Source organism: Microcebus murinus, chromosome 2 (assembly GCF_040939455.1).
Source record: "Microcebus murinus isolate Inina chromosome 2, M.murinus_Inina_mat1.0, whole genome shotgun sequence".
NCBI classification, from domain to species: Eukaryota; Metazoa; Chordata; class Mammalia; order Primates; family Cheirogaleidae; genus Microcebus; species Microcebus murinus.
In genome coordinates this window covers 93,039,365-93,051,930 of record NC_134105.1, presented here as the reverse complement: position 1 = coordinate 93,051,930, position 12,566 = coordinate 93,039,365, and positions in this window count along the sequence as shown.

The window sequence follows — 12,566 nt, the reverse complement described above, 5'->3', positions numbered from 1 at the left end:
AAGTGATTCTCTCACCTCTGCCTCCAAAAGTGCTAGGATTACAGGTGTGAGCAACCATGCCTGGCCAATTTATTCTTCTGTGGCTTCTACTTTTAGTGTTAAATCTAAAACTCTTTGTGTAGCCCTAGATCCTGAAAATCTTCTCCTATGTGTTCTAAAAGCTTTATATTTTAAATTTTACATTTATACCTATGATTCATTTTAAGTTAATATTTTTATAAGGTGTGAGGTTTAACTTAAGGTTTGATTTTATTTGTTTGTTTGTTTGCTTGCTTGCTTATGGGTTTTCGATTGCTCCAGCACCATTTGTAAAACAGGCAATCCTTCTTCCATTGAATTGCTTTTGTACCTTTGTAAAAATCAGTTGGGAATATTTTTGTGGGTCTATTTCTGGATTCTCTATTCAGCTCCATTGATCTATGTGTCTGTCTCTTCAACAATACTACACCATACTGTTTTATTATAACTATATAGCAAACTTTAATATTGGGTAAAGGGTTTTATTCTTCTTTGTCTAGATTGGGTTTTTTGTTTGTTGTTTGTTTTTGTTGAGACAGAGTCTTGCTTTGTTGCCCAGCCTAGAGTGAATGCCATGGCATCAGCCTAGCTCACAGCAACCTCAAACTCCTGGGCTCAAGCAATCCTTCTGCCTCAGCTTCCCGAGTAGCTGGGACTACAGGCATGCACCACCATGCCTGGCTAATTTTTTCTGTATATATTAGTTGGCCAATTAACTTCTTTCTATTTTTATAGTAGAGACGGGGGTCTCGCTCTTGCTCAGGCTGGTTTCGAACTCCTGACCTCGAGCAATCCGCCCTCCTCGGCCTCCCAGAGTGCTAGGATTACAAGAGTGAACCATTGCGCCTGGCCTGTCTAGATCGTTTTAGTTATTCTAGGACTTGTACTTTTTCATATAATTTTCAAAATGAGCTGTCTGTTGCTACAAGAAACTCACTGGAACTTTCATAGAAATTGCATTAAACCTATTAGTCTGAGGAGCACTGACATCTTTACTATGTTGAGTCTTCCAATCCAGGAACATGGTATATCTCTTCATTTATTTAGGTCTTCTTTGATTTCTTTCCTCATAATTTTCAGAATACAAATCCTGTACATGTTTTGTTAAGTGCATATCTAAGTATTTTATTTTCTTTCAAGCAATTATAAATGGTATTGTTTTTAATTTAAGTTACTTTATGTTCATTGTTAGTATATAAAACTGCGATTGTATTTTTCTGTGTTATCTTATATCCTGAAATTTTATTGAATTTATTTGTTACTTCTGGAGTGATTTTTTTTTTTATTCCTTGGAATTTTCTGTGTAGACAATCATCCCATTTGCAAATAGAAATGGTTTTATTTCTTTCTTTCCAATCTGTATGCCTTTTATTTCTTTCTCTTGACTTATTGCAATGGCAAGAACTTCTAGTACTATGTTGAATAAGAGTGGTGAGTGAAGACATCCTTGTTTTCTTCCCAGTCTTACTGAGAAAGCATTCAGTTTTTCACCATTAAGTGTGATGTTAGCTGTAGGATTTTTATAGATGCTTTTTATCACGTTGAGGTAATTCTCCTCAATTCCTAATTTGCTGGGTGAATTTTATTTTTAAATAACTCAGGATGTTGCATGGCAACTAGACTGGAGGAAAGCAAGAAAGGAAGCGACCAGTTAGGTGACTATTGCAGTACATTAGACTGGGTTGGCTGCAGGGACTTGGATGAGGACATGCAGATAAGTTAACAGATTCAAGATATATGTTGCTATAGAATCTGTAGGACTTTCTGATGATTGGATGGTTAGAGTTACAAATTGTGTTTTGATGAAAATAATAGAAAATTCTATTACAATGGTTTAAATAGAGGATATTTTCCCCATATAAAAATAAGTCTGAATGTGAGCTGTCCAAGGCTGGTACTATGATATTATCAATGTCTTATGGTCCTCCTATTTTTTGTTCTTTTATTATTAGCACGTGGCTTTCAACCATATGGTCACAAGATGAGTGCCATAATACCAGGCTCCACAGCTGAGTTCCAATAAGAAAGACAGAGGAAAAGTTGCAAAGATGTTCTTTTTGTTTATTTGTTTGTTGTTGCTGTTGTTTCTGAGACAGGGTCTTGTGTCATCACCCAAGCTGGAGTACAGTAGTGTAATCATAGCTCATTGCAAGCCCAAACTCCTGGGCTTAAGTGATCCTCCTGCCTCAGCCTTCTGAAGAGCTGGAACTACAAGGCATGAGCCACCATGCCTGGCCAAAGATTTTCTTTTAGTGAGATTTTATTCAGAAATGTAAGCACTTCTAAAAATATCCATCAATATCTCCTTGATCAAAATTATGTCACCCAGCTGCTGCAAGCAAAGCTAGGAAATGAGTACTTCAATGCCTAGCCCCTAAAATAGAGAAAAGTAGAGAAACATTTATTGCAATGAGTATCAGAAAAGCCAGCTCATAATATCTGCCACATTACACATGATAGAGCATAAGGAATCATGGATGACTTCCAGGTTTCTAATTGATGGATTATATTACAGTTTACTAAGATAAATAAGAGTGGAAGAAAAATAGGTATTTAATGGAAAATCAATAGTTCAATTTTGGACATGTTGAGATTAAAATGTTTGGGAAGCATTTAGAATGTCAATCAAAGATTTAGATATATAAGGCCAGAATTTAGAAAAAAAAAGTCAATGCTTTTAATAATCTGGAAGTTTTCAGGATATTGATAGGATTTAAAGCCATGAAAATATATAAGATCACCTAGAAAGAAAGAAATAGAAGGACACGTCCTAAATGAATTCCAATATATAAATATTAGTTTGAGAGTGAACTTGCAAAATAGATTGAGTAGCCAAAAATATAAAAGAAAAAATAAGAGAGAGGTATCAAAGAAACCAAGGGGGACATATATTTTATGGAAAAGGTACTCAACAGTGTGGAATGCTACTGAGAAGCTAAATAAGATGAAGAAAGAAAAAATTTCTATTGGAATTAGAACCATGAAAGTTGTTGATGATTGTATTCATTAAAACTTCATAAGGCCGGGCATGGTGGCTCACACCTGAACTCCTAGCACTCTGGGAGGCTGAGGTGGGCGGATTGCTTGAGGTCAGGAGTTTGAAACCAGCCTGAGCAAGAGCGAGATCCCGTCTCTACTAAAAATAGAAAGAAAATTAATTGGCCAACTAATATATATAGAAAAAATTAGCCGGGCATGGTGGCACATGCCTGTAGTCCCAGCTACTTGGGAGGCTGAGGCAGGAGGATTGCTTGAGCCCAGGAGTTTGAGGTTGCTGTGAGCTAGGCTGACACCATGGCACCCACTCTAGCCTGGACAACAAAATGAGACTCTGTCTCAAAAAAAAAAAAAAAAAACTTCATAGATTTCAGAAACAAGAAATGAAAATCTGATTAAACCCAAATAGGGCTCTGGGTTTTTTTTACCCCCACACAACAAAATGTCTGGATGTAAGCAGCTAAAGGCATTGGTTGGCAGCTGAATGCCAGGGCCTGCTTCTCTGTGATTCCCTTGGACCTTCCCTCATGGTTGCAAGGTAGGTGTCATTACTCAGGACGAATATCTATGTGCAAAGCAGGAAAAAAAGACAAAGGTAACATATATCCTTTTATCAAGAATAGAAAAAGAACTTGCTTTGAGTTTTCCCAGGAAAAAAAAAGAAAAAGAATTATAATAAATAAAATAAAAAATAAAATAAAAAGAATAGAAAAACTTAAGGTGAGTCCAAGTAGAACTAGTCCTGAGTAGTATGAGAAGGAAAATCCAGAGCTCTTCTCTCCTAAGGCCTCAGGCCTGAATGGGAGGGTCCACCCAGTAGAATCAGCACAGTGACCCCAAGGGTGATCATGTGTTCTACTGGTTGTGAGCTCCAAAGGTAGGACACAGGGACTAATCTGGCCCCTGAGGTAGTGCCAGCCTGTCTGGTAATATATAACTTTTAATACCTAGGCCTAGCTTGTCCCATAAAGTGTTAGGTAAATTGACTAACATCATATACAAGTGAAGTTACATTACATTCTTCGATATATTACATCTTCATCTTTGGACACATTAAAGATGAACTGAGTAATTAAAAGTGGTAAAAAATGTCATCTGATTAAATATTTTCCAAATAGCTCTATTATTTTGGCCAAGGAATAGGTTTCCTAAACATAACCAAGGAGAGAAAATTTAAAGCCCAGGATCAGACGGATTCACAGCCAAATTCTACCAGACCTACAGAAGAATTTCACCTATCCTACTAAAACCATTCCATGACATCAAGAAAGAGGAAATCCTCTATAACTCATTCTATGAAGCTAGTATGATCCTGATACCAAAGCCAGGCAAGAACACAACAAAAAATGAAAATTACAGACCAATATCCTTCATGAACATAGATGCAAAATTTCTCAACAAAATACTAGCAAACCAAATGCAAACCTCAAAAAGGCAACTCACCCACAATCAAGTGGGTTTCATCCCAGGTGATGGTTCAACATATACAACCAATAAACGTGATTCACCACAGAAGCAGAATTAAAGACAAAAACATATGATCATATCAATTGATGCAGAAAAAGCATTCAGTAAAATCCAGCAGCCCTTCATGATGAAAATTCTCAACAAACTAGGCATAAAAGGATTATACCCCAAAATAATAAAAGGTGTATATGGCAAACCCACATCCAACATCATACTGAATAGGGAAAAACTGAAACGTTCTTACTAAGAACTGGAACAAGACAAGGAAGCCCATGGTCACCACTTCTATTCAACATAGTACTGAAAGTCCTACCTAGAACAATCAGACAAGAGAAAGAAATAAAAGGCATCCACAAAAATCCTCAACAAAATACTAGCAAACCAAATTCAAAAGCACATCAAAAAGAAAGTCCGCCATGGTAAGTGAGTTTCATCTAAGAGATGCAAGGATAGTTTAACATGTGCAAATCAATAAATGTGATTCAGGCCGGGCGCGGTGGCTCACGCCTGTAATCCTAGCACTCTGGGAGGCCGAGGCGGGCGGATTGCTCAAGGTCAGGAGTTCAAAACCAGCCTGAGCGAGACCCCGTCTCTACCATAAAAATAGAAAGAAATTAATTGGCCAACTAATATATATAATATAAAAATCAGCCGGGCATGGTGGCTCGTGCCTGTAGTCCCAGCTACTCGGGAGGCTGAGGCAGCAGGATCGCTTGAGCCCAGGAGTTTGAGGTTGCTGTGAGCTAGGCTGACGCCACGGCACTCACTCTAGCCTAGGCAAGAAAGCGAGACTCTGTCTCAAAAAAAAAATAAAAATAAAAAAATAAATGTGATTCACATTTATTGTGAAACAAAAAACAAAGACCACATTATGATCTCAATAGATGCAGAAAAAGCATTCAATCAAATCTGGCACCCCTTCATGATGAAAAACTTTAACAAATTAGGCAAAGAAGGAACATACCTCAAAATAATAAAAGCTATACATGACAAACCCACAGCCAGCATCATACTGAATTGGTAAAAATTGAAAGCATTCCTCATAATAGCTGGAATAAGACAACGGTACCCACTGACACCACTTCTATTCAACATAGTATTGAAAGTCCTAGCCAGAGCAATCAGGCAAAAGAGTGAAATAAAGGGCACCAAAATTGGGAAAGAGGAAGTCAAACTATGCATGTTTGATAACAATATGATCTTTTATCTAGAAAACCCTAAAGGTTCTACCAAAAGACTACTGGAATTAATAAATAAATTCAGCAAAGTCTCAGGTTACAAAATCAATGTACACAAATCAGTAGCATTTCTATACACTAATTAACAGTCAAGCAAAGAGTCAAATCAAGGACTCAATATCAAGGACTCAATAGCTACAAAGAAGATAAAATACTGAGGAATATACATAATGAAGGAGGTTAAAGATCTTTACAAAGTGAACAATAAAACACTAATGAAAAAAATTACAGATTACACAAATGGAAAAACATGCCATGCTAATGGATTAGTAGAATGAACATCATTAAAGTGTCCATACTGCTCAAAGTGATTCACAGATTCAATGCAGTCCCCATCAAAATACCAGCATCATATTTCACAGATCTGGAAAAAATAATCCTAAGCTTTGAAACCAAAAATGTCTGAATAGCCAAAAAAATCTTCAGTAAAAAGAACAAATCTGAAGACATCACATTACCTGACTTCAAATTATTCTACAAGTGTACAGTAACCAAAACGATATGGTACTGGTATAAAAGTAAAAACATAGACCAATGGAACAGAATAGAGAACCCAGAAATCAAACCATATAGCTACAAACAATTGATTTTTGACAAAGTAGAGAAAAACATACACTGGGGAAATGATGCCCTATTCAATAAATGGTGCTGGGAAAATTTGATAGTCACATGCAAAAGAATGATCCCTATCTCTCATCATATATAAAAATTAATTCAAATGGATGAAAGACTTAAAAGTTAGACCTCAAACCATAAAAATTCTAGAAGAAAATATAGCAAAAACTTTCTGGACATTGGCCTAGACAATGAATTTATGCCTAAGACCCCCAAAGCAAATATAGTAATGACAAAAATAAATAAATGGTACTTAATTAAACTAAAAAGTTTCTGCACAGCAAAAGAAATAATCAACAGTGTAAATAGACAACCTATAGCATGGGAGAAAATATTCACAAACTATACATCTGATAAAGGGCTAATATCTAAAATGTACAAAGAACTCAAATCAGCAAGAAAAAAATAATGCATCAAATAGTAGGCAAAAGACATGAACAGGTTTTTTCAAAAGAAGATATACAAGTGGCCAACAAACATGAAAAAATGCTCAACATCACTAATTATAAGTAAAATTCAAATTAAAACCACAATGAGATACCACCTTATCCCTGTCAGAATGGCCATTACTAAAAAGTCAAAAAACAATACATGTTGGCATGGATGCAGTGAAAAAAGAATGATTATACACTTTTGATGGGACTGTAAATTAGTACAACCTCTATGGAAAACAGTATGGAGATTTCCCTTTTCTCTATATCCTCACCAATATCTGTTATTTTTTGTCTTTTTAGTAGTAGCCATTCTGACTGGAGTAAGATGATATCTCACTGTGGTTTTAATTTGCATTTCTCTGACAATGAGTGTTATTGAGCATTTTTTTCATGTACCTGTTGGCCATTTGTATGTATTCTTTTGAAAAGTATCTATTCATGTCCTATGCCCATTTTTAATGGGATTATTTGGGGGTGGAGGGGGTTATTTTGAGTTGTTTGAGTTCGTCATATATTCTGGATATTAGTTCCCATTCAAATGAATAGTTTGCAATTATTTTCTTCCATTCTACAGATTGTCTGTTTACTCTGTTAACTATTTCTTTTACCGAACAGCACTGATTTTGAAGCCAGACTCTCTGCTCTTATTTTGACTCTGGCACATATAAGCTGTAAGACCTAGAGAAAATTATATGACTTTGCTGTGTCTCATGCTTATACTCTGTAAAAGTAGAATTAATGATAATCTATCTCATGGAGTCGTTGTGAGAATTATAAATAAAGCATTTAGATCATTATTACACATAGTGAATGCTACATAAACCACTATTATTAATTGTATCGTGCACTGACTGGTGATCCAGAATTTGATATTTTAATAGTTTTATTCATAAACCATATTTATATATTCACATATCAAAAAATCACAATTTAAAGTGTATATTTCAGTGGTTTTTAGTATATTCACAAGGTTGTGCAACCATTGCTACAATCTAATTTTGGAGCATGTTCATCAACCTAAAACACAGCTTGATTTTGAGACCTGGAGTACTGAGCCAACTCCTTTTTTTTTTTTTTTAAGATTGAACAATTTATTGCAGACATAGATATATTTCATATTAATAATTAACACTACTGTCTATTGTCCACATTTTTTCTGGTACATCTGTATAGTATTACTTTCTCTTTTTTCTTATCTTCCTGCTTCTTTCTTTTTCTTTTTTTTTATTTTAGCGTATTATGGGGTACAAGTGTTAAGGTTACATATATTGCCCATTCCCCCCTCCCCCCTCGAGTAACAGCTTCAAGCGTGTCCATCCCCCAAATGTTGCACATCTTACTCATTGTGGTTGTATATACCCATCCCCTCCTCCCCCCTCCCACCCTCCCAACACCCAATAAATGTTACTCCTATATGTCCACTTAGGTGTTGATCCGTTAATACCAATTTGCTGGTGAGTATATGTGGTGCTGGTTTTTCCATTCTTGAGATACTTCACTTAGTAGAATGGGTTCCAGCTGTATCCAGGAATATACAAGAGGTGCTATATCACCATTGTTTCTTTTTTTTTCTTTTTTTTTTTTTTTGAGACAGAGTCTCGCTTTGTTGCCCAGGCTAGGGTGAGTGCCGTGGCATCAGCCTAGCTCACAGCAACCTCAAACTCCTGGGCTCAGGTGATCCTACTGCCTCAGCCTCCCGAGTAGCTGGGACTACAGGCATGCACCACCATGCCCGGCTAATTTTTTCTATATATATTAGTTGGCCAATTAATTTCTTTCTATTTGTAGTAGAGACAGGGTCTTGCTCTTGCTCAGGCTGGTTTTGAACTCCTGACCTTGAGCAATCCGCCCTCCTGGGCCTTCCAGAGTGCTAGGATTACAGGCGTGAGCCACCGCGCCCGGCTCCATTGTTTCTTAAAGCTGAGTAGTATTCCATTGTATACTTATACCACATTTTATTAATCCACTCATGAATTGATGGGCATTTGGGTTGTTTCCACAGCTTTGCAATTGTGAATTGTGCTGCCATAAACATTTGAGTGCAGGTGTCTTTCTCATAAAGTGACTTTTGATCTTTTGGGTAGATGCCCAATAGTGGAATTGCTGGATCAAATGGTAGATCTACTTGTATCGCTTTGAAGTATCTCCATATTGCTTTCCACAGAGGTTGAATTAGTTTGCAGTCCCACCAGTAGGGTAGGAGTGTTCCTCTCTCTCCGCATCCATGCCAGCATTTGTTGTTTGGGGACTTTTTGATAAAGGCCATTCTCACTGGAGTTAAGTGATATCTCATTGTGGTTTTGATTTGTATTTCCCTGATGATTAGAGATGTTGAACACTTTTTCATATGTTTGTTGGCCATTATTCTGTCTTCTTTTGAGAAGTTTCTGTTCATTTCCTTTGCCCATTTTTTGATAGGGTTGTTTGATTTTTTTTTCTTGCTGATTTTCCTGAGTTCTAAGTAGATTCTAGTAATCAGCCCTTTATCAGATGTGTAGCTTGCAAAAATTTTCTCCCATTCTGTGGGTCGTCTGTTTGCTCTCTTGACAGTTTCTTTGGTTGTGCAGAAGCCTTTTAATTTGATCAGGTCCCATTTGTTTATTTTTGTTTGAGCCAACTACTTTAGGAAAGGCCAAGACTGCAACAGGAAATACCAAATATTGATGGTGGTCCAATGAGCAGGTGAAGAACTGTAAAACGAGGGGAAGCCAAGAATCAGAATCAGATGGAAATAGGGTTGGAAGAAAGTGGAAGAGAAAATGAGGTTCAATACAGAGGACACAAGAGAACTAGACTGTCTACAGCTGACATTATCATTTTTGTAGCATCAGGGAAGATCCTCACTCCCTGCACTGAGGCTTACCCTGCCAGGACTGGTAAATCAAGGGTTTGCCCCAGATCTCTGCCCAAGGTCCTAACATATCCTGTTATACTTTAGTCAATGTTCTTTGGGTTCTGAGTATAATCTTCAAATGTCTCCCAACTTCTCCAGAGTCTAGGAGATGATTTCTCTTTTTAATATCCAATTAACATGGTCCTAGCCCCCATCATATGTGACCTCAGAGAGTTTTTTCCGCTCCTCAAGTATTTCTATGATTCCCTGGGAAAGGCTTACATCTTCCACAAATATATCGTTATTGTTTCTTGCTGTTCTTATTCCAGAGCAATAATATCTGTTTCTTACAAGATCTCTTCCTGCTGTCTCAAACTCATTTCTCCATCCTGCCAGAGGTATCCCCTTAACTCTTTACCCCAAGTATAGACATAGAAACCCCCCAAATCCAAAAATACAGCTAACATTGAGCTTCAGTGTTTATAAATTTTACTGCTGACTTCAAGATAAAGGAAAACAACATAGGAAAAAACAATTATTTAAAACAAAACGTAGGTATCATTACTCTAGAATCCACCGGCCATACTTTACTCCGGAGGGTTTCCTACCAGTCATATTTCTCTTTACCCCACAGTTGGTCACAGTGTTGTAGAATGACAGCTTTCCTCCAAAGGTCAGGGGTCCCTTCAAGGCTGTCTTTTCCTGTCAGAGCCATGGTCTCTCACCCTCAAAGAATCAACCAGATAAAAGGCTGGCCTTCTCTAGCTAAGGGCCATGTTTAGGCCTTAAGGATGACTGATAGTGGGAAAATGCATTGTAATCAGGAAAGATCTCCTATTTCCTGCCAGGCAAAGTATGACATGGACCCTGGCTCCAGGAAGTCAATATATTATAGTTAACAGTACAGTTCCCAAAGTCTGACTTATTTAGCCTTGACTAAGACCATATGTGTTTCCCTGACTGTCATGCTCAGGCATTGCTGGGCCAGACCCAGTCTAGCTTCTTTTCACACATTTTCTTCTAGGTTACAGTAAAAATATTTCAAATCTGCATGCTCCTCTTGTGGTCTGTTCTCCCGATCTCTTCTGAGCAAATATTTAAACCAAAGACACACAACTCCTAAAGAAACATAATGATTAAAGTCTATTGTAGAGTAGCCTAAATCCAGAATTATGAAGAAAACAATTAACTTTGTAGGCAACCAGTTCTGTAAAAGGTGAAATTACATGTAAAAGATGTTCATAATTCATACTACTAACCCAAACATTTATTATCTCAAATTGAAGCATATTAATTTGTTTTGTATCACAGGATCAGGACCCTCCCAAAATCAAAGTAGTATTCCTCGTTACAAGTGTCTCCAAGAATAAAAGGAATAACAAATATACCTATAGAACAATCCCAAGCTTCATCACACAATATAGATACAACCTACTGTCCTTAAAATGGCAATATTTACAATTGAGGTAATTTGTCTATGTATAGTTTGACCAGCTATGGTTAGGAATTTTTTTTAAGAGACGGGGTCTCACTCTGTTGCCCAGGCTGGAGCACAATAGAGCAATCATAACTCACTGAAGCCTTAACTTTCTAGGCTCAAGCAATCCTTGTGCCTGAGCCTCCTGAGTATCTGGGACTACAGGCATGGGCAACTATGCCAGGCTAATTTTTTTCTATGTATTGTAGAGACAGGTCTCTCTGTTGCCCAGGCTAGACTTAAACTCCTGGCTTCAAGTGATCCTCCTGTCTCAGCCTCCCAGAGTGCTGGGATTGCATGTGTGAGCCATTGTACACCTGGCCAGATCATATATTTGATAAGAGACTTGTATACAGAATATATAAAGAATTCTTACGACTGAGTAATAAAAGACAAATCTCCCAATTTTTTTTTAAGTTTTTTAAATTTTTCTTGGTTACATATCTTGCCCCTGCCCCCCACAAATCACCCAATTTTAAAATGGACAAAGGGTTTGTTTAGATATTTATTCAAATAAAATATACCAAAGGCCAATAAGCACATGAAAAGATGCTTAATATCATTAGTTATTAGGGAATGCAAATCAAAACAAGATACCACTTCACATCCACTAGATTGTCTCTAATTAAAAAATGCACAAGTATTGGCAAGGATGTGAAAAAACTGGAATTCTCATCCATTACTGATGGGAATGTAAAATGGTGAAGCTGCTTTGGAAAATAGTTTGGCAGTTCCTCAAAAAGTTATACATACAGTTATAATATAACCAAGCAATTCTACTCCATGGTACATACCCAAGAGAATCAAAAACATATGTTCACACAGAAACTTGTACACAAATATTCATAACAGCCAAAAGTGGAAACAATCCAAATGTCCATCAACTGATAAATAGATAAATAAAATGTGATATATCCACACAATGGAATATTATTCAGACACAAAAAGGAATGAGGTTCTCATACATGCTACAGCACAGATAAACCTTGAAATATTTTTCTAGGTAAAAGAGGCTAGACACAAAAGTGTACATATTGTGGGATTTCACTTATCTGAAATATCAAATAGGTGAATCTGTAAAGACAGAAAATATTAATATATTAGGGGTCACCAAGAACTAGGGTAAAAGGGAAATGTGGACTTTTCCTTCCTGAGTGACTGCTAATGGGTATGGGACTTCTTTTTGGGTAATGAAATGTTCTGGAATTAGATAGCGGTTTCAATGTACAACTTTGAAAATATACTAAAAACCTCTTTAAAAGGGTGAAATTTATGGTGCATGAATTATATCTCAATAAAGTGATAATAAAAGATTACAAAACATTCTGCTTAAGTAACAAAATAAAACATATGATCTGACTTGGTTTTGGGGTTTTTTGTTATTATTGTTGTTGTTGTTGTTTTGGTGGCTCTCATGCCTGAACTGAGAAAGCTTACTTATAGTTTTTAATACCCATATTAAATTAATATTCATTCATATGTTTGCT